This window comes from Tamandua tetradactyla, chromosome 12 (assembly GCF_023851605.1).
Source record: "Tamandua tetradactyla isolate mTamTet1 chromosome 12, mTamTet1.pri, whole genome shotgun sequence".
Lineage (NCBI taxonomy): Eukaryota > Metazoa > Chordata > Mammalia > Pilosa > Myrmecophagidae > Tamandua > Tamandua tetradactyla.
In genome coordinates, this window is record NC_135338.1 from 28,231,840 (window position 1) to 28,251,698 (window position 19,859).

The window sequence follows — 19,859 nt, forward strand, 5'->3', positions numbered from 1 at the left end:
CATAATGTGCCCTTCCCTTACCACCGTTACCTGTGTATCTCAGAGGGTATGAAATCCACGAAGCAGAACATAAAGGCTAGAGGGTAAAAACGAGTCATGAGGCTGTCCAGGCAGCTGCTGGATCAAGCAAGGCCATGCCCCATGTGGACTGGTCAGGAGGAATGGACCTGGCCTAAGAGAAATATGGTGGTCTCTCTTGGAGAGAGTTCATAGTGACTGAGGGCCTATGGTGAAGCTAAGCACCATCCCCAAACAACCAACACATCAATAGCGGGTGAAAACCAGAGTGAGTGACAACCCCAGACACTTCTCCTATTCCCCCTCCCTGAACCAACACACTAGCTGAGGCCTAGAAGATGGCAGAGTGGAGGTGTCCCAGGGGCAAACCATACATCCCCAGCACCAATTCAAGGACTCATGGGAGAGGAGGAATAAAGCAGCAGACTGAACTTGAAGTCCTCTATATGACTTCAAGTCCCTTGAGTCATGAACTTGGCTAACCTTGGAGAGCAGAATTTCAACTTAGATTTGAGTTTGTGCTTTAAATTAGATAGATGGAGTAGTTTTAATAGCAAAAAGTTACAGGAAATTGTGGATTCTGCCCAAGATCTCATTAAGATATCAGCTACCCAGAGACAGGGCAAAAGTCAGTGTAAGACTTTTGGAGACAGTGAATGGAGAAAAATAAAGCTGTTCCATCTATGCCATCTGAGTTCAGACTCCCTGATGAATCATTTGCACATACATTTTATCACTGCATTCTTGTGAAAACCCTCCGAGGTGTGTGTATACAATCCTCATTGAACAGATGAGGAAACTGAGTGTTAAAGAGATAAAATAACTTGCCAAAAAGCCTTACAGGAGTATGTATGTACAAGTGTTCTTAACTCTGCAGAACCTACCCATTCCTCTCCGTATACTGAATTCCAGATGTGTTCACAGGCAGATGCTAGAAGGGACTGAGAGCATGGATCAGGAGCAAGGGAGCAATGGATCTACCTCATATCTTAGGATTCTGGGAAGATTCAATGCGTCCAAGCCTCACTTTCCTCCCTTATAAAACACAAAAGGTACCTATCAAGGTGTTATAAGAATTTGATGAAAACACTTGTACCCAAACCTGGCAGGAAATGTATGTTTACTAGGTGAACATTAATTATTAGTTGTTTACCCCTTTTCTTAATAGCCTAGCTCAAGCCCTGTCCTTCCCCCTGACCTCCTTACAGCATGATTTCATTGAACTCTTTATCTGCAGAACTCACTTGGCACTTGCCACAAACTGCTTTGTATTATTGGTTCCCTTTCCATCAGCTTCTATCTCTTCCCAATTAGACTATAAACTACTTAAGGAAAGGGCCAAATTCAGCCTTCTCTGTATGCTCCATAGCATTTAGCCACACACAGTAGGACTTAGTTAAGTCAATGCTTCTGTTGAAACATTGCTTTTAGAAAATCTGGGAAGATCTTAGGTCTATGGAGGAGAAAAGACAATAGTGCAAATGGCTTTCACTATGTGATCTTTCTACCCTCTGATAGCCACTGTGCCTGGGGTTTGCACATCCACCCAAGTGGTCCCACTGGCCTCCTTCTCACCAGTGACAAGAGTCCTGCTGTCAGTATCCAGCTTCATAGAGTCTGCCCTGGTCACCCAATGGCCACTACAGCCCTGTGAGAGCTGCAGGAGAGAGAAATCAGAAAGGCCAGTAACCCAAGCTCGACTGACTCAGAAACATCACAAGAGAAGCAGGGCTGCTATGTAGGGTGACATTTCAACAGATTTCTATTACTGCAATGATCAGAAAGCTTTCCACTCTCTCCTAGAAATTCTGCACTGGGCTTTCATGAGAGATGCTATACCCTGTTCTTGCAGAGCTCAAAAAAGGAACCGTGTACCTTCAGAAACCCTATGATCATCCAGATTCACGTAAAAATGGAGTGGAGAGGATGAGGTAAGTAGGAAAGATGATTATCAGTTTATCTGAAAGATTCTTTATTTGATCATAGGGCTCTCTGAAACTATAATTTAACTTCCATACAACTATTCATAAATTTATGCAAAATAAAGTGGTTAGTTAATTCTTTACAAGTACTAGTTTTAGACTCAATTTGTGGTCCCACTAATCCTGATAGATGGACCAAAATACATGTACTTTAACCTTAAGCTGGTTGATTTTTCTCTAATTCAAACCCAGAAATGCCATTGCTCTTCACTTTGGAATCACACTTAAGTTCATGGATTGCCTTCTGATGACTGGACTGGAGAGAAATATATTCATTCATCAGTGAAACCTATTCTCCAGGAGACTTCACTCAAAAGGGGGTATCTGAATATTAATATGGATCTTACTAACTTAGGATTAGATGGAAATTTTCCCATCAAATCGAGGCTCTGGCCTATGTATTGACTGTGACCAAAAACAGCCTAGATTTTTCTCCTCCCTTAAAAAAGAAGCCATAGTTCTAGAGTATTCCTCAAGGGATGCACATGAACTCACTGCCTCTGCCTTATCAAAAAAGTTCTGGCCTATGGCTTATGCTCATTTCATTACTGAGCACAGACATGATTGGCATCGAAGTGTTTTCTTGGGCCTTATTCTATTCCCAGGTACCCCCTAGAAATCCCATGGAACTCATTCTTTCCTCTGCAGCTCAAATTTCCCCAAAATGAGAGCATTTGGTGACAGGTCTTCACTTCTGAGCAATGCTCACAGATTTTTGACCTGGAAGCATAAAATTCCTTACCTCTGGCTGGTCTCTTGTTGTTTGAAACATTACATTTTGAGGGCTTGGCTCAAGGGACTTGTGTGAGTGCTTACGATGAGCTGGGGCTATTCCATGTAAACCTCCCAATAATCCTAGGAGGAGGTTCTATCACTGACCCCATTTTATGAAAGGAGTGTATGAAGTCTGGACAGTTTAGTAATTTGATCAAGGCCACATAGCTGCTAAGTGGTGATGCCAGGTCTTAATCCCGGGCATGTCTGGGTACAGAAGCTGACACAGAATTCTCTCCCTTCAGTACTACAAGAAGCCTATCCACTTACAAAGGGATGGGCCTGTGAGCACCCCTAGAATGTAGGTAGATAATAGTCCTCAGTCCTGGCCACATTTGAGAATCAACTGGGGTGTCTTTAAAATATACTGATGCCTGGGCCCCACCTCAGCCCAATTAAATCCTACTCTCTGGAGGTGTGATACAGGTATCTACATTTTAAAGCCACCTATGTATTCCTAATGAGCAGAAAGGCTGAGAACCACTCATTTACAGGAAAGAATCCTACAGGTCCCTGGGAAGGCGTTCTGTTTCCACATCCCAGAGCTGCTCTGAGCTCTAACAGCACCACACCTTGCTGGTATCACTGCTGCTGTTCTAGAATCCCACACCTCCCTGTGCCCTCCAGAGAACCAGGAGTTGGACATTTTCCCCTTCTATCCAGGCCCTGAAATATAACAAGGCTGGTAGATGTGTGCACACTTCAAAGCACCTGGTTGCTTACTTACCCTCTGTAAATCCTTTGCCTGCATTCATGGTCCCTCTGTCTTGTCCTCCCCATGGTCATTCATTCCCTCTGTGAGCTCCCAAGATACCACAGTCATCTGCCTAGTTTAGTAGTTAACTCATTGTACTGTCCTCATCTGCTTATAGATGGACTGTGAGCTGCACAGGGACTGGACCTATGTCTGAATCGTCTCTGTATCTCCACTGGCAGAGCATTTGGCACATAGGGTAGACACAAAATAATGTTGAAATAATGAGTCCAGTCCCACAGAGTGGGATTCTAATATAGGAAAATCTTCAGTGAAATCTTTCTCTGTTGCCACAGTCTCTCCTTCTATTCACCTCCATTTAATACAAAGACTTTTTATAAGGAGTAAAAATGAAAAGTAATTCATCCTTCAAGATTTGACTTGAAACCCACTTCCAAAAGGAAGTTTCTTGTATTATCCCCAGCTCACAGTGATCTCTTTTTGAAATTTTTAATAGTAATTATAGCCTGTATAATTTAGTTGTCAATTGTATTCTTCTGTTACAGTCTGCAGTGGTTATTTTTTAAATGATCATAGGTTTATGAGTACTACACACATACAAGATGATAAACTCCGTGGATATAGAACCTGTTTCTAAGATGATGGCATCATTTTGTGGATTCACTTGCTTGATCTGTCCTGACAAACTGTATGCTCTTTGAGGCCTGACACCCCTCACAATAATCTTCATACGGCAGCCCCAGGCACATGTTAGGGGCTCAGCTGGACTTTGTTAAATAAAGGTATTTGGTAACCCCTTTTAGCCCAGTGCCCTGAATTTACTAGGTACTCACAAATCGTATTTGCTGATTCGGTATGAAACGAAAAAGCATAATTCTTAGTACAAAATGTGATTCATAGGAGGCATGGAAATCCTCAGACTAAACCCTTTTGCAATTGTTTTGCTTTTTGTAAATGCTTATTTGACTCTAAAACGAATGAGGAGACGTATGGGAGGAATAAAGGCCAAAAATTCAAGAAGCCCTCACCCACTTCCAAATCCCTTGAATATCACTTTTACACAAAGCCCCTAAACCATGATTTCAAATCACTCTCAATTTCATACACATTCACTACTAAATTCAATATGTCATTGCAGAGAAAAGACAGTGGCACCTGGCAGGGTTTGGTTGGTGCCTGCACACCCACACTTTCACATAAGCATGATTTCTAAATATAAAATCTGATCTGCTATTTAATTATTTTTAATGACAGAAAGAGATGTTCCAGCTCCCTTACTAGAGATGCTGCCCTGCTGAATTAGCTACAAAAACCACAGGGTTTTGCTTGGTTTTGTTGACTGATTATACAGGAGGTTTCCCCACAGATGGTAGGCTTGGTACCCAAAGATAGCCATGTTGCCAAATAGATCATTGTTTTCTGTTTTCCTTTGATGCAGTAAAAGTGGGAAGGGGGATGACAAAAGAAACAAATGACTTCACCTGTCCCCCAAAACATTCCAACAACCTGCCCTCCAACACTGAATTCCCAGCCCCATTTTTGGCCTGACAGCTGCTGCTTCCCAGCATATATAGCTGTTGCTGTTGAGTTCTAAAGAGCTACAGTTAGAAGAATAGAAAGAAGGGATGGTTTCAAAGTCACTAATGAGGAGGTGCAAAGACAGGAGGAGACCACGGAAGCTGATTTTAAAGAGGATGAGTGTAAAGAAGGAAGGCAGGAAAGGTTGGAAGATAGAGTTTCAGAATTAGAGACTCAGTATAAGGTATCCTCTGGAATACTACGAGTGTAGTTCAAAGCCACGAACAGCTGAGGTTGGTTGCAATCTTTCACCGTGGGAAGAGGAAAGAGAGGAAAAGGCATCTTGTTCATCCTTTCCACACCAAACACTAGCCTCCTGGGCTTTACTCCTTCAGCATGTCTTCTAATTGCAATAGCTGCTGCAGCTGTCTCCCTACTCTGAGCATTGGACGTTCTACAGTATTGACAGTACCATGGAAGTTCAAGCAAAACTCCCTATAGAGGGAATCTGTGTCTGCATCAAGCCCAGGGAGGGGACTGAGTCCTTGTCTTCAAAAGGCTGCTCCAATACTAGGTAAAGGATGACATGGATACTGAATAAAGGATGATATGGATACTGGGTAAAGCATGATATGGCCCATATTTTCAAACTTTAACCTCCGTGTGGGACCAAAGGAAGAAATGTTTATTTGGTGCAAAATTTATATTTTGGGTTGCACATTATCTAATTTAACTTTTTGGTCAATTTACTTGAACACCATAATTATTTGGAATCTTGAATTGGGTGTGAGATCTTGTTGGTTTATCCAGGTTAGTGTGATGCCCTGATATATCCCAGAGTAATTTGGGCAGAGAATAAAAAGTATTTGCAAAGTTCCCTTGAGGGACTGGGGAGAAAGGAGGAAGTATTAAACTTCCCCATCTGGGGAATTCTTGATATTCTCAGAAGTAGTGGGGACAACAAATTCAATTCACTGAGCCCTCAATCTTGGGGCTCGTTCCTGTGAAGCTTGTTCCTGCAAAGGAGAAGCTAAGCCTACTGATAATTAGGCCTAAGAGTCACCCCCAGAGAAACTCTTGTTCTTCAGATATGGCCTCCCTCTCTAAGCCAACTTGGCAGGTGAACTCACTGCTCTTCTCTCCCCAGCCATGTGGGACACGACTCCCAGGGATGTAAATCTCCCTGGTAACATGGGACAGAACTCCCAGAGATGAGTCAAGACATGGCATCATGGGAATAAGAAAGCCTTCTTGACCAAAAGGGGAAGAGAAAAAATGAGACAAAACAAAGTTTCGGTGCCTGAGAGACTTCAAACAGGGTTGAGAGGTTATCCTGGAGGTTATTCTTGCACAATAAATAGATATCCCTTTTTAGTTTATGGTGTATTGGCGTGGCTAGAGGAAAATACCTGAAACTGTTTGTGTTCCAGTAGCCTTGATTCTTGAAGACTGTATGACCATAAAGCTTTTACAGTGTGACTATGTGATTGTGAAAACCCTGTGTTGGATGCTCCTTTTATCCAGGGTATGGACAGATGAGTAAAATAAAGAGAAACAATAAAAAATAAGTAGTGGGGGACATAAAGGGTAAAAATTGGGTAGCGTGAAATACTGTGGTTCACTAAGAGGGAAGGGGTAAGAGGTATGGGATATATGAGCACATTTTTTTCTTATTATTTCTTTTTTCTGGAGTGATGCAAATGTTCTAAAAATGATCTTGGTGAAGGATACACAACTATGTGATGACATTGTGAGCCACTGATTATATAACATGATTGAACTGTATGTGTGCGGATATTTCTCAATAAAAATATATTTTTTAAAAAGCACCTAACCATTGGAAGAAAACACATAAAAACATCACTGGTTGTTTGGAGTGGGTGAAAATTAAGGTGGTATGGTATTTTGCTATTGGTCTTCATTTTCCAAATTTTCTTTAATGAGAAAGTCTGTATTATATAACACGGTGAAAGAAGTTTTAAAATAAACATCAAGTGAGGGGAAAAAAGCCTGCCCAGTACATTCGTTCCTTCCCTTGGCACTGGATGACAAACTAGAGCTTTTTATCAGTAGTGACTGGGTTTCCCTCTTTTAATGGTGCCTAGAAGAAGAATAAAATGCACTGAAGGGATGCACAGTCTCTAAAGGGGCCCAACAAGGAAAAGGCACTTGCTTCTGGCCATTGCTCTGGCTCATCTATCTATTCATTGAAAAAAAACACCAGAAAACTATCTGGGGGGTAGGGGATAGCCTGTTTTCTTAGGGCCGTAAGAGTTCAATGTCCCTAGCTCATACCGAGGGGATTGGAAGAGAAACCTGACTTTTTTGACGAGGCAGGCAAAGCTAGGATCGGGCTGACTTGGGTTGGTTTGGAGCAGGGGTCTGCAAACTACAGCCATTGAGCTAAATCCAGCCCTACACATGTTTTTGTTGTTGCTGTTGTTGTATTTACAACAATTTTTATTGTGAAATATAACATATATACAAAAAAGCAATAAATTGCAAAATACATTTTAACAAGTAGTTACAGAACAAATTTCAAAGTATCATAAGGGTTACCGTTCCACAATTTCAGGTATTTCCTTCTAGCTACCCTAAGACTCTCGAAACTAAAAAGAAATATCAATATAATGATTAAACAGTCATACTCATTTGTTAAATCCTATCTTCTCTGTTACAACTCCTCCTTTCCCTTGGATCCTTCTCTCAATCTTTAGGGATATTTGGCCAATGACCATTCTAACTTCTTCATATTTGAAAGTGGTGTTAACATTATGTAGGGGGATGCAGCTGGCTTGAAGAGACTGGTAACTCTGAGTTTCACAGCTAGTTGGGCTAGAAACCATCTGGAGGTTTTAGGTTTCTGATAAATACACTTAGTGAGTGAAATTTTTATAATGTCTTAGATAGAGCCCTGGGTATTTCTTAGGGTTTACAGGAATGCTGTTGGGGGGCTTGGAATACCATGGCCTTTAGGAATATCAAGTTGAAGCTTGTATAAGAGTAACTTCCAGAATAGCGTCCCCAATCTATTTGAAATCTCTTAGCCACTGATACATTATGCTGTTACGTTTCTTTTCCCCCTTTTGGTCACATGGGCACTGTTGATCCCAGAGTGCCAAAGCCAGGCTCATCCCTGGGAGTAATGTCCCACATTGCCAGGGAGACTTACACCCTTGGATGTCATGTCCAATAAAGAGGGGAGCGTAATGATTTTTCTTGTAGACTTGGGCTTAGAGAGAGAGAGGTGACATCTGAGCAACAAAAGAGGTTCTCTGGAGGTAACTCTTGGGCATAATTTTAGGTAGGCTTAGCTTCTCTGTCACAGAAATAAGTTTCATAAGGGCAAGCCTCAAGATCAAGGGCTTGACTTATTAACTTGTCTTTACCTGTCTTTGTACAATCTGAGACCTAAGAACAGTTTTCACATTTTTGAATAATTGAAAAAGAATCAAAACAATATTTTTTGACATGAAAAATTTTATAGAATTCAATTTCAATGATTATAAAAAATGTTCATTGGAGTACAGCCATGTTCATTTGTTTATGTGTTGTCTGTGGCTGCTTTCACTATAACGGCAGAGTTGAGTAGTTGGACACTGGCCATGTGGCCCACAGCCCTAAAATATTTTCTATCTGGTCCTGTACAGAAAAAATGTGCAGATTCCTGTTTAAGAGCAGGAGTTCTCAAAGTGTATTCCCTGGAGCAGCAGCAGCATCACCAGGAACTGGTTAGAAATATAGAATCTCAGGTCTCACCCCAGGCAATCAAGTCAGAAATACAGAATCTCAGGTCTCACCCCAGGTAACCAAGTCAGAAACTTGGGGGGTGGGGCTCAGGTATCTGTGTTTTAACAAGCTGTTCAGGTGATTCTGATGTTAAAGTTTGAGAATCACTGGTTTAGCAGCTGGACATACAGGTTCAGAGTAAAGGGATCCCCAAAATTGACACCCCATAATTAAATTTGGGCAGAATTGCCTTAGGTCCTGCAACTTACTCCCTTATATCAATCTTGTCCCTCATGAAGAGAAATATAGAAGAAACTCATTTATGCAGCACCACCGGGAAAACCAGACCCACGAAAGTGAATTTTCTGGATAATCAAAGCCTGCACATTGTAAAAACAAAATGTATTTGAATACCTAAATATGTTTTTAGGTATTTCAGTTGACAAACATTTATTGAGCACATATCTGGTGCAAGACACTGTGCTAGCCTTTTCAGGAGATATAGACATGAGTTAGAAATGAACTGTACATGTCAAGAATTCACAGGCCAGTGGGAGAGCTTGGAGTCTACACATTAACAAAGGCAAAAATACTACAAGTAGAAAGTGACTAAGGAGGCTTAAAAAGGGCCTTAGACCTCAGGAACCAAAGATTATTTCTAATTGAAGGGATTAGGGGAAGCCTCATGGAGGAAGTGGCATTGGCTGTGGACCTTAAAGGACCAGAAGGACATAGGAACATAAGGAGGGAGGAGAGCTCAGGCAGGGCAAAGAGTGAAACCAAGGCACAAGAAGAGGAAAAGAAAAGAGATATGCAGAGACATTTCTATTACATACAATATTAAGCAATTTTTTTTTTAACTTTTTAAACAATACACCAGGCATATCGGAACACTATCTTAGGATCATCTTTGTGAAGATTCATTGCATTCACGTGCTATAATAATGCTGTTACCAGACACTGAGCAATAGTGTTACTTGCTTCTACATTAAATAGTCCCCAAAGTCAGTGCTTTTTAGTTTGTGTTGCTAGCTGCTCATTTATGGTTCTTACTGTTGCCATGCCCAGCTCTACACACCCCTGTTTCTCCTTCTCCTTCTAATTTTCTACCTTTAAAATTCTATGAGCTGGGAAGGAGGATCACTAAGTTTGTTGACATTATGAATTAAAATAAAAGTAACCATGTTCTAAAGACATGCCCTTGACTTAAACAACATTTAGTTTATTGTATAGACTTTGCAGCATAATTTTGCTACTTGGAATGATTTTTTTATGGTATTTCACATCACTGAGATTGCAGGATAGGTAAACAACAAAAGGAAGATTTAGGTGGGAAACTGTTATATACTTGTACCTACTATCTGCCAGACTTTTTCTACATAATATATCTCATTTAGTCTTTGTAACAACCCTATATGGCTGAGTTTACTGCCTTTTTCCAGGTAAAGAAATTGAGCCTTAGATCAGGTCATTTCTCTGAGGTTCCATGCATAATAGGTAGAATTCTCATGTGGCCCCAAGATTTCTGCTCTCCCACCCATGTACCCTGTATAATACCCCCCTTAAGTTCGAGTAGGACCTGTGTATATGATAATTATGATTATGTTACATCACAAAAGTGAAGGGGTTTTACAGATGTAATTAAGGTCCTTAATCAGTTGACTTCAAGTTATTCAAGAAGGGGAGTATTTTGAGTGAGCCCCTTAAAAGTGGTGAGATTCTCTCTCTTGCTGTCCTGGAAGAAACAAGCCATCGGTTCTACAGCTGCAAGGAAATTAATTCTGCCAACAGGCATGTGAGTTTGGAAGAGGACCACAAGACTCAGATAAACTACAGCCCCAGCAGACACATTAACTGTAGTTAAGCTACACTCAGACTTTTGACCCGTGGAAACTGAGAGATAATAAATAGATGTTGTTTGTAGAGATTTGTTATGCAGCAGTAGAAAACTAATAAAGTTAAGGAGTGGTAGAGCCAGAATTCAAACACAAATTCACCTGCTTCCAAAGCTGATGATCTTTCCCTTTATGGTATGCAATGTCACATTTTGTTGTTGGCTTGCTTGCTTATTTTGTTGGCATGGGAGTGGTGGAAAAAGAAAGGGTAATTCTTTCTTGTGAGGAAGAAGATATGGAAGACATTCAGATACAGTGGGTAAAGTCTTAGTCCTAACACAAAGGGAATCTCTGAAGCCTTGGGTAGTGGCAGTAATTGTGATCGGCAAAAAGTGGGGAGCTTCTCAATGTTGGGAGATGAGGGATGGAAGTAGGCAAGGATTTTTTATTTCCTCTTGCTCAGAAAATAATCACATAGGAATTTGGGGGCAGCAGCATTCACATCAGAGTAAACTAAGAACACTAGGTCCCTAGTGCTGGATGAAAGGTTTGAATGTATCATTCTGATTGTTTCTGACCGACACAAAAGGCAATTATGTATGGTTCAACCAATATTTTCAAGGACAAGGCTTACCCAATGGTTAAGCAAGGGCCAGGTCAGTGATAAGAAGCTGGGTAGAAGCCAAGAGTTCTGCATGAGAGAATGTCTTGATTGGGAGGTGTGTTGGTTTGAAACTGTTATGTACCCCCAGAAAAGCCATGCTCTTTTAATATAATCTTGTGGGTGCAGACCTATTGTTAGGTGGAATCTCTTGATTAGGTTGTTTCCATGGAGATGCGACCCACCCAATTTTGGGTGGGACCTCTTGATTAGATTTTTCCCATGGAGATGTGACCCCACCCATTCAAGGTGGGTCTTAATTAGCTTACTGGAGTCCTTTAAAAGGAGAACATTTTGGGAAAAGCTCACACACAGATGCTTGGAGATGCTGAGAGAGCTGATACAGAGAGCAGAGAATTCAGATGCTTGGAGATAGAAGCTCAGAAAGGAGGCCACTAGAAACAGGAGCTGAAAGTGATGAAACTTGAGAACAAAGGGTCTGCAGACGTTACCACGTGCCTTCCCATGTGACAGAGAAACCCCAGAAGTGATTGGCCTTTCTGGAGTGAAGTTATCCTCTTGTTGACGCCTTAATTTGGATAGTTTCATGGCCTTAGAACTGTAAATCTGTAGCCTAATAAATCCCTTTTGTAAAAGCCAATCCATTTCTGGCATATTGCATTGGCAGCATCAGCAAATCAAAATGGGGATTTTTGAATGGGAACATTGTCAATGCAGGGATCAAACAGCTAGATGTTCAGAGCCAGAAAAAGCGATATCGGTGATGGTATTCATACCCCAACCATGTGAAATTTTATTGAGGGCTCTGCACAAACGTGGGTTGGACAAACACCTACAAAACCCAAGCCTAGTCTTCAAATTGCTTGCTTCAATTTAGTGACAACCTGCGCTGTTAAAGGGGAGCATAGGGCAGAATGGTCAGGGCAATGATGGAGGAAGAACAGTGTAATTAGGGCTCTGATGGGGGAAGGAAAGGCAAACTGGTCAAAGCTGGGATGTGGTTACGAAACTGCAGGGCTTTGGATCATAAACAATATATGTCACACACCTGATATGGTACCTGGCACTTGGACATAAATAAATGGCATTATTATCATTATTATTTGGCATTTTATTATACAGTATGAAATGGCCTTGCTCATAGAAGAAGAAGGCAAGGGTAAATTATCTCCAAATATGAAGATTAAAAAAATGTATAAAGCCCTGACTTGGAAAACCAGAAACATGCTAGAAAAATATTTAATTCTTTAGTCATCTAACTTCCTCTTCTGGGGAAAGGGAATGGCTACACCTTTTAGACAACAATAGAGAAGAGTTGCTTATTTCGCTCTGGATCACTTGGCCATCAAGAGCAGTCTTCTCCATCTGAAGGACAGGCTTACAGTTTCCACCACATGAGTCCACTGATTGACTCCACTCTGAAACCAAAATCATTCTGTTGAATCTTCCTGAGCAGAAACAGGCTCTGGATGGGTGATGCATCATGTGACCTGGGAGGTGGGTTGAGTTAGAGAGGCCTCAACATTGCCCACATATGCTCAGAGGCATGCTCAAGAATGCTCTAGTCTGTTCTGTTATTACTGTAGTTGTTCCAACCCCAGAACCCTATTAGTAAGCAATTTCACATGGAATTATCTGTGAGTCAAGAAAGACTGTCCTTTCTCCTCCCAGAGCTTCCTTCTACCTCTCCTTTTATTCTGTTCTCTACCTACTTCTCTTTTTCTTTCCCTTCATTTCCCAAATAAGTCAAACAGAGTCCACAGCTGGATACAGAGGAGTCATTCCCAAAGTCACCTTCTACCACAGCCTGGGGCTTCTCTCTCCTTGGGGATCAGCCTGTCGTCATGTTCCCTGACATTGTCAAAGAAAGCACCAATAATGATATTTCCTTCCACCTTCCTCCAGACAATCCTCTTTGAATTTCTATCTTTAGATCAGCTCTGTCTTCCTAAAAGCTCACCTTGGGCTCAGGGAAGGAATATAGTAATTACTGATGGTAGAACCTGAGCAAAATGTGAGCCCAGGTTAGGTTAAAATGGCTGTGCTCTGCCAAGATTCTACTACTTAACTACCTAACCAACCAATAATTAGTACATAATGCATTTGATGAATAATTTGGACAAGGCATTAGGCTAATTTCATATCGCATTATCATATGTAATCCTCATGATAACCCTGTGAGGTAGATACTATTATTATCTCCCTGTTATAGACCAATAAAATGAAAGGTTAGGCAACTTTCCCTAGACCACATCATCAACAAGTAGACAAGCTGGGACTCCAGTGCAGTCTTACAGCAGGTTCATGAGCTATCGTACTGTTCTGCTGCCCATCTACGTGTATATGGACTTCTACCAACATAGCTGCTCTCATACTCCAGTTACGGGCAACCTCATTGTGGCAATAAGACACAACTCTGTCTTCCAGGTCCCCAGCACTCATTCATGCTCCCACCCACCTATCAATACTGAACCCCTTGTTTCCCAGAGGTTGATGGCCTCCATTGCCCTCAGGCTGTCAGTGACATTTTCTTCCAGGCCTGCCTCCCTTTACAGAGAAAAGCAGGTAACATCTGCATTTCAGGACCAACTTCAAGGCACTAGGGAACATCAAAGGGAGAGAGAGAATAGGCCTTCCTTTGCCTCCCCAATAACGGGATGAAAAACTGTATTCAGTGACTCAGACTATAGCTTTCAGATGGATAGAAAAGGAGAAGTGGACATACAGTTCAAGGAGCATTGGCTGAAGCCTCTGGGCAAGGGACCAGGGCTAAGGGAAACTGGAAGATAGAAGGCAGTTATAACAGCTGTAATAAAGTCACTGAACTGATTTGCGTATGTGGCTTAGAGAAAGTAGCCATTTTATTTTTTAGACTCCATCTACTTCCAAAGAGGAACTGAATCTGTTTACAGTAAGAGCCCACAGATAACAAGGCTGTTAAAAGAGCCCTGGCTTCCTTCTGCCTCAGGAGTTAGGGACCAGCACCTTGGGCACAGTTAGACCCACAGGCAGAGCTCATTTCCCTACCAGTCCTTCAACCACCGCTGAGGAGTCCCTAATTGACACACTGGTGTCTGGGATGGGTATTGTGTGGGGATTCCCAATGGCATTTTGGGCAGATCCCACACGATAGCAAGGAAAAGATTTGGGTTCCTCAATGCAGAGGACTCAGGTTAGCTTTGATGCAGCCTGGGACTTCTGTTTTCCAGTGTGAAGGGGACCACTCAGCAATGTTCATGTCAGAAAGACATTGCCCCATTCATATAAAATGTACCAGAAATCAAGCAAAAAGGAGAAAAGCCAAACAGAGAACTAAGGCAACTTTCCCCATAGCTCAAAACAGAACAGGATTCCTACTCACAAACTTTCAGCATTTGAATTATTGAGTGAAAAGGTCAAAAGTAACTCAATCAATCTTATACTCCTCATTCCACATGCAAACATGGAAAACATACCCTCAATCTTCTTTCATTTCCCTTCAACACCCAGGAAGATTGGGGGAGACAAAGGGTATCTGACCATGGAAAGAGAATGGAGTTCCCAGCTCCCTATAAACCCCAAGAACAGTGTTGGGTAGAGGGGCTACGGCAAAGAGCAGAGCAGAGCAGAGTAAAATCTTGAGTTCCCCCAAGGAAAGCCCATTCTGCTAGTTAGGGCTTATTTAGAAGGCATTCAGGGAAGTACTGCATGGCACTGCATCCAACCTGCGCTAAGCAGATTAGTTCCCTTCCAGGGAAAGGCTCTGGGCAGCTGATCAGGGCAGCTCCCTGTGCAACGGCTAGGGGCTGTCATTACAAGGCCCAAATAGGACATAATTACATGTTCCCTGGAGGGACCTTCTAATTGAATTACAGGGTGTCTCCAGGGCATCAAAGGAAGACTGTGCTCAGAGGTAGCTGAACAGCATAGGAACAGATACTCTGAGGAGTTGGTGCTTGGGCACGGGTCAGGCTGTGGAGGGCCTCAGGGATGCCAGTACCCAGAGGGCTCTGTGGATCTCTCTGGGACCCAGAGAGGAGAGAATGAAGGAAGAGTGGGGAATGGTGGGCCCTCCTGGGTCTTCTATCCCTAAGAGGTATATTTCAATCTTCCAATCCCATCTCTCCCTTGGTTTACTGCAACCTAGTCCAGAGCCAGAAGACATGCCAGGCACTCACCCAGTGATTGAGTGATTGGTTGATTGATTCATTCATTCATTCATCCACTTACTCAGTAGACATTCATTGTGCACCTACAAGGTAGGAGGCACTCTTTTAGCCATGAGGGAAGAGTCAGGAGCTGCTCTGGTCTGAGGACATGGCCTGCATGGAGACCTTTCATCCCTGAGACAGACTGCCACTCATCTTATCTGTTTGTGCCCCCAAACTGGAGCCAATTAATTATTTCTCTCTAACAAGCCCTTCTGAATTTACAAGTTACCTTTAATGACTCCAAACTGAATCCTGACAGTAAGCAGGAGGGGGTGCCTCTGTGTGGACAGAGCCCTCAGTGGATTCCTCTACTATCATAACTATCACACACCCCACCAGACTGTAAATTCCCAGAGCATAGGGATGTGCCTTTTTTCATTGTTGCTCAACCCAGTATGAGCTCAACAAATGTTTGCTGATTGTATACTGATGCCCTCTCTTGGGTTGCTTCCTGTCTTGTTGATTTGAAGGGCTATCATAGGCTCTCTGGGGGGGCTGCAGCCTCATCTTGGATACTGTCACACACCATGGACACAGAATCAATGTGTCCTGAATCTGAACACGTGATCCTGAGCCAGCCCTGCCCTGTTCCCCAGGCAGTGGGCCAAAGCATCATCTGTTGATAGTCCCTGTGACAATAAGTGACATAAACAAGAATCCTCTGTATATTGGCTTGGGCAAGGGTGGGTCTCAGCCAGTAGTCAAAGGTGATGAATCTAGATTTCTGAGATGGGCACTAAAGAGTTTATTTGGCCCTTGCCAAATTTCCTGGGCTTCAGGCAGGCCCAGTTGTCCATTCATCAAAAGGAAAGAAGCCAAATCTTGCCATTAAGGAAAAGGTATGGGTTGCAATCTCAGTTTCTCCACCTGAGAAGAAAGCCTGTTGCTTTCAGTTTCTGATCATATTCTCATGTTAGCATATGTAAGATAGGAGAAAGAACATGTGATTTAGAATCAGAATATCTAGGGTTTAATACTTCTACTTAAAAGCTCTGTGATCTTGGGTAAATTATTTACTATTTCTTAGACTCCATTACCTAATCTGAATAGAAGTGATAATATTAATCCTAAAGGTATGAGAAAATTCTTATACTTTCAAAAGCAGAATTTAATATTTTCATACAAATATTAGAAGCTTTCATATGTGCAAAAATAGCAGTAGTATTCTTTCTCTAAGGTATGAATGACAAAGTTAAATCCCAAGTAACCAATATTGTAGCCATTCTCTCCAGAATATTTAGATCACCCTACCAAATTGCATTCATCAAAGAGCTTTAAACAATTAGTACCCAATATTTTCAAAGCATTTTACATCAGTTAGGTTTTTTATTTCAAGCCCTCCTTTACCCCATACTCCCCAAATAGAGAATATATTTTCCAAAAGTTTGCATAGGTTAATTTGAACATCATTTCTCTGCTTTGGCTAGAATTATATCAACTCAGTGCATTAACATTGGCTATTTTTTGTTGTCTTTTATGAAAACATAGAGACCTAATTAATTATTACCTGATAATTTTGAAAACATGGGTTCCATGGGGAGGGTCAGTTAATTAAATTGGCTTGTGTAGGGAGCTGGTTGCGAACCACTGGTCTAATTCATGAAACCCGCCAGATTAATAAGAGTTCTGAAAGGGATGCTAATGCTTCTCTGTGAAATGGAGATTTCTAGTTTCTTTAGACCATGAAGTTCTTTCCATCACAGGACAAAGGTTGGCAGATATTTGGCACTTTCCTTGCACAATTGCAGCTGGGCCCAGATACAACCACAAAAATCCTTTCCAAGATGGTCCCCTGGGCAGCTACTACAAAGTGCCTGGAATTGACACAAAAGGAGAGTCCTATATCCCAATTCTGGATTGTGAGCTGGAATATGATAAAAGTCATACACTATACTACCTGTAGACGACAATAGTTTGCCTTCTGGGGAGTTCCTGTAAAGGCTTCAAGTAACAGCTCCTAGGATAAAGAAGGGGTGTCTACTGGCTCCAGCCAAGTCCAGCTGACCAGCTGACAAGCAGGGAAAGAAATAGGAAGGGAGAGACCCAAGGAGAGCATTCATTCTATCTTTGGTAGGCATGACTCACAGGGAAACCTTGAACATGGACAGCTCTGGAAACCCAGACTCAGGAAGAGGCTTTGAAAATGTCTCAGTATCCAAATAGTGCAACTGAAAATGACAGCAGATTATCTTCTGATGCTAATCTTCTAGAGAGGATAAACGAGAAAAGGGTAAAGGGGGAGAAGTGGCCCTGTAGCCTTGAGATTTGTGCCACTGAGCATCACATCCTAGAAATGTTTGCAGTTGATTTGGGCAGAAGCCAGTTTAGTTTTGGCTGCTGCGTCTATGGTCACCTTGATGCATTCAATAGGGCTGGGAGCTGAGAGGTGGCTATTTATTCCACTCTCCAGCCTACTGTCCCAGCATAGATTACTGTAAAATCAGTGCTATCTTCAAAACATTGTAAGCCTTATATCTATGTCAATTATGATGGATGACAGATGTCTGTTTCACCTAGGGGTCCCTGCTAAGTGAACTGCCAACCACCCCTAGACCTAAATACTTAGGTAGCTATGCTCAGTAACTATGAGATCCCTATGTATCTTCATTTTCCTACCCCATCATCCCAATGGCAGTGGATGGGGCGGGAGATGGTGCCTAACAAAAGTCAATAGCCTTTGACATGACCAAGTTGGAAAAAAAAAGGAAAAAAGATGATTTATATTCTATTTCTTGAGAATTTGCGCTCAAGTATGGAAGGAGCTTGCTAGGTAGGAGTTGAAAGCCTATATGGAGAGAAGAACCATGAGGTAGGACTTTGGGTCTGAAGAATCACTGCAAGCTTGGAGTAATAAGGGACAAGGCCATGGAAAGAAGTAGAAATGCCACTGGATTGAGACTGTGTGGTTCATGAATGAGTGCATCAGAAAGAGAAGTGGGTCCTTAGATTTCCCTCAATTCCTGATGGCTTTCTGATAACCAGTCCCCACCTATGTTGTATCCTTACAATTAAACCTTCCTATCTTGTAAGGCAAACACTTTATGGTAGAGGAAAAAAGAGCATCACAGTGAATGACATGTTTCCTGGGAGATATCAGTCTTGGTGCTATTATAAGTTAGTTTTTTTCTGCCCAAATGACTGGGATACTCTCACAGCTCCTTCTTGATCACTGAAAGAAATCATAGATCAGTAGAAAGAAAGAAACTCAAGTATAGAAGCCAAAAATGTGAAGGAAGGGAAAATCGGGGATAGGATGATATTCTTTTAAAGGAGACAGGCAAAAGGAGTTGAGGAGGAAGGCACTGAGTGCAAGGAAGAGCAGAAACCACAGCACGAGTATCTGCAGTTGCTGGAGCATACACAGTAGAGAAAGAAAGGACGCAGCAGAGAACATTTAGAAGAGAGAGCAAGTGTGAAAAAGTAGTATAAAACAGAAAGTAAAGCATAGGCATGGAAATAAAGTGAACATATATGAGATTAACAGCCAGGGCTTTGGTTAGCCCTAGTGATGATGGAGAGCACCTCTTGCATTATCACAACTCAGACAGAGAAAGACAGAGATAGTAGTGGGGCCAACTGAGTTCATATGGGCACTCAAAGAGAAAATCAAAGAATTGACAAATCAACACTAAAAGGACGTGGAAAAGATGGAGTACTAGAGAGGTAGAAGCATGAGTCATCTATAATCCATAGTTTTGCTGTCATATTCTGCTAGATTATGAGAATTAAATTACTGTCAATACATTACTTATTTTGAAGTAAAGAACCTACTATAAGGTATTGTTTGGATCATAAATGACTAGTTCTCCATGAACTTTACCCATCAGATAGTAACTCAACTGGGCTCAGGCAGGGTCAAGCTAAGCCAGGTGTGTCTACCCATGCTAACCCTTAGGTAGGGAAGGCAGGAATGGTGCCAAGTTGACATCAGAATGTAAATACACAAACATACACATATCCAGTGATCACTACATTTTCAGAAAAGCAAATTTTTCCATAATAAATAAGTTCAACTTCTTCTTTTCTTGCTGAAGTAATTTCCTACTTAGAAACACTCATAGTAGGGTTAGGGGTGGGACAATAATTCCAATGGGAAAATAATTCCTATGAATGATAACTATAACACCACCTGGCAATATTTACTTAGTGCTTTTCTTCATGTCACTTAACAAAATCCTCAGAACATTATGATTCCTGTTAAATGCTTTGGGATTGTTCAGAATTTAAATATAGGGACTTTGCTCTATTTATTTGGAGATCAAAGAATTCTCTGTTCTCAACTGTCAATAATATGCTACTGGCTCCATGCCAGGACTCTAGATTGGGTTCTGAAATCACAGCTCAGTTTCTCTTAAAAACAAAAAACAAACAAAAAAAAGGAAAACAACACCTTGAATAAGCTGAAGATCAGAGCTCTTACCTGTACTACTTTCCTCAAGGAGTAGATGAGGATATAGCCAAAGGGGAAATGGAATG

At 41.7% G+C, this 19,859-nt stretch overlaps 1 protein-coding gene across 6 annotated transcripts in view; it reads right to left on the reverse strand.

Moving 5' to 3' along the window:
* Positions 1–19,859, reverse strand: part of SLC8A3 (solute carrier family 8 member A3) — a 167,646-nt gene that overhangs the window by 120,831 nt on the left and 26,956 nt on the right. The gene's annotated exons all lie outside the window — the stretch shown is intronic.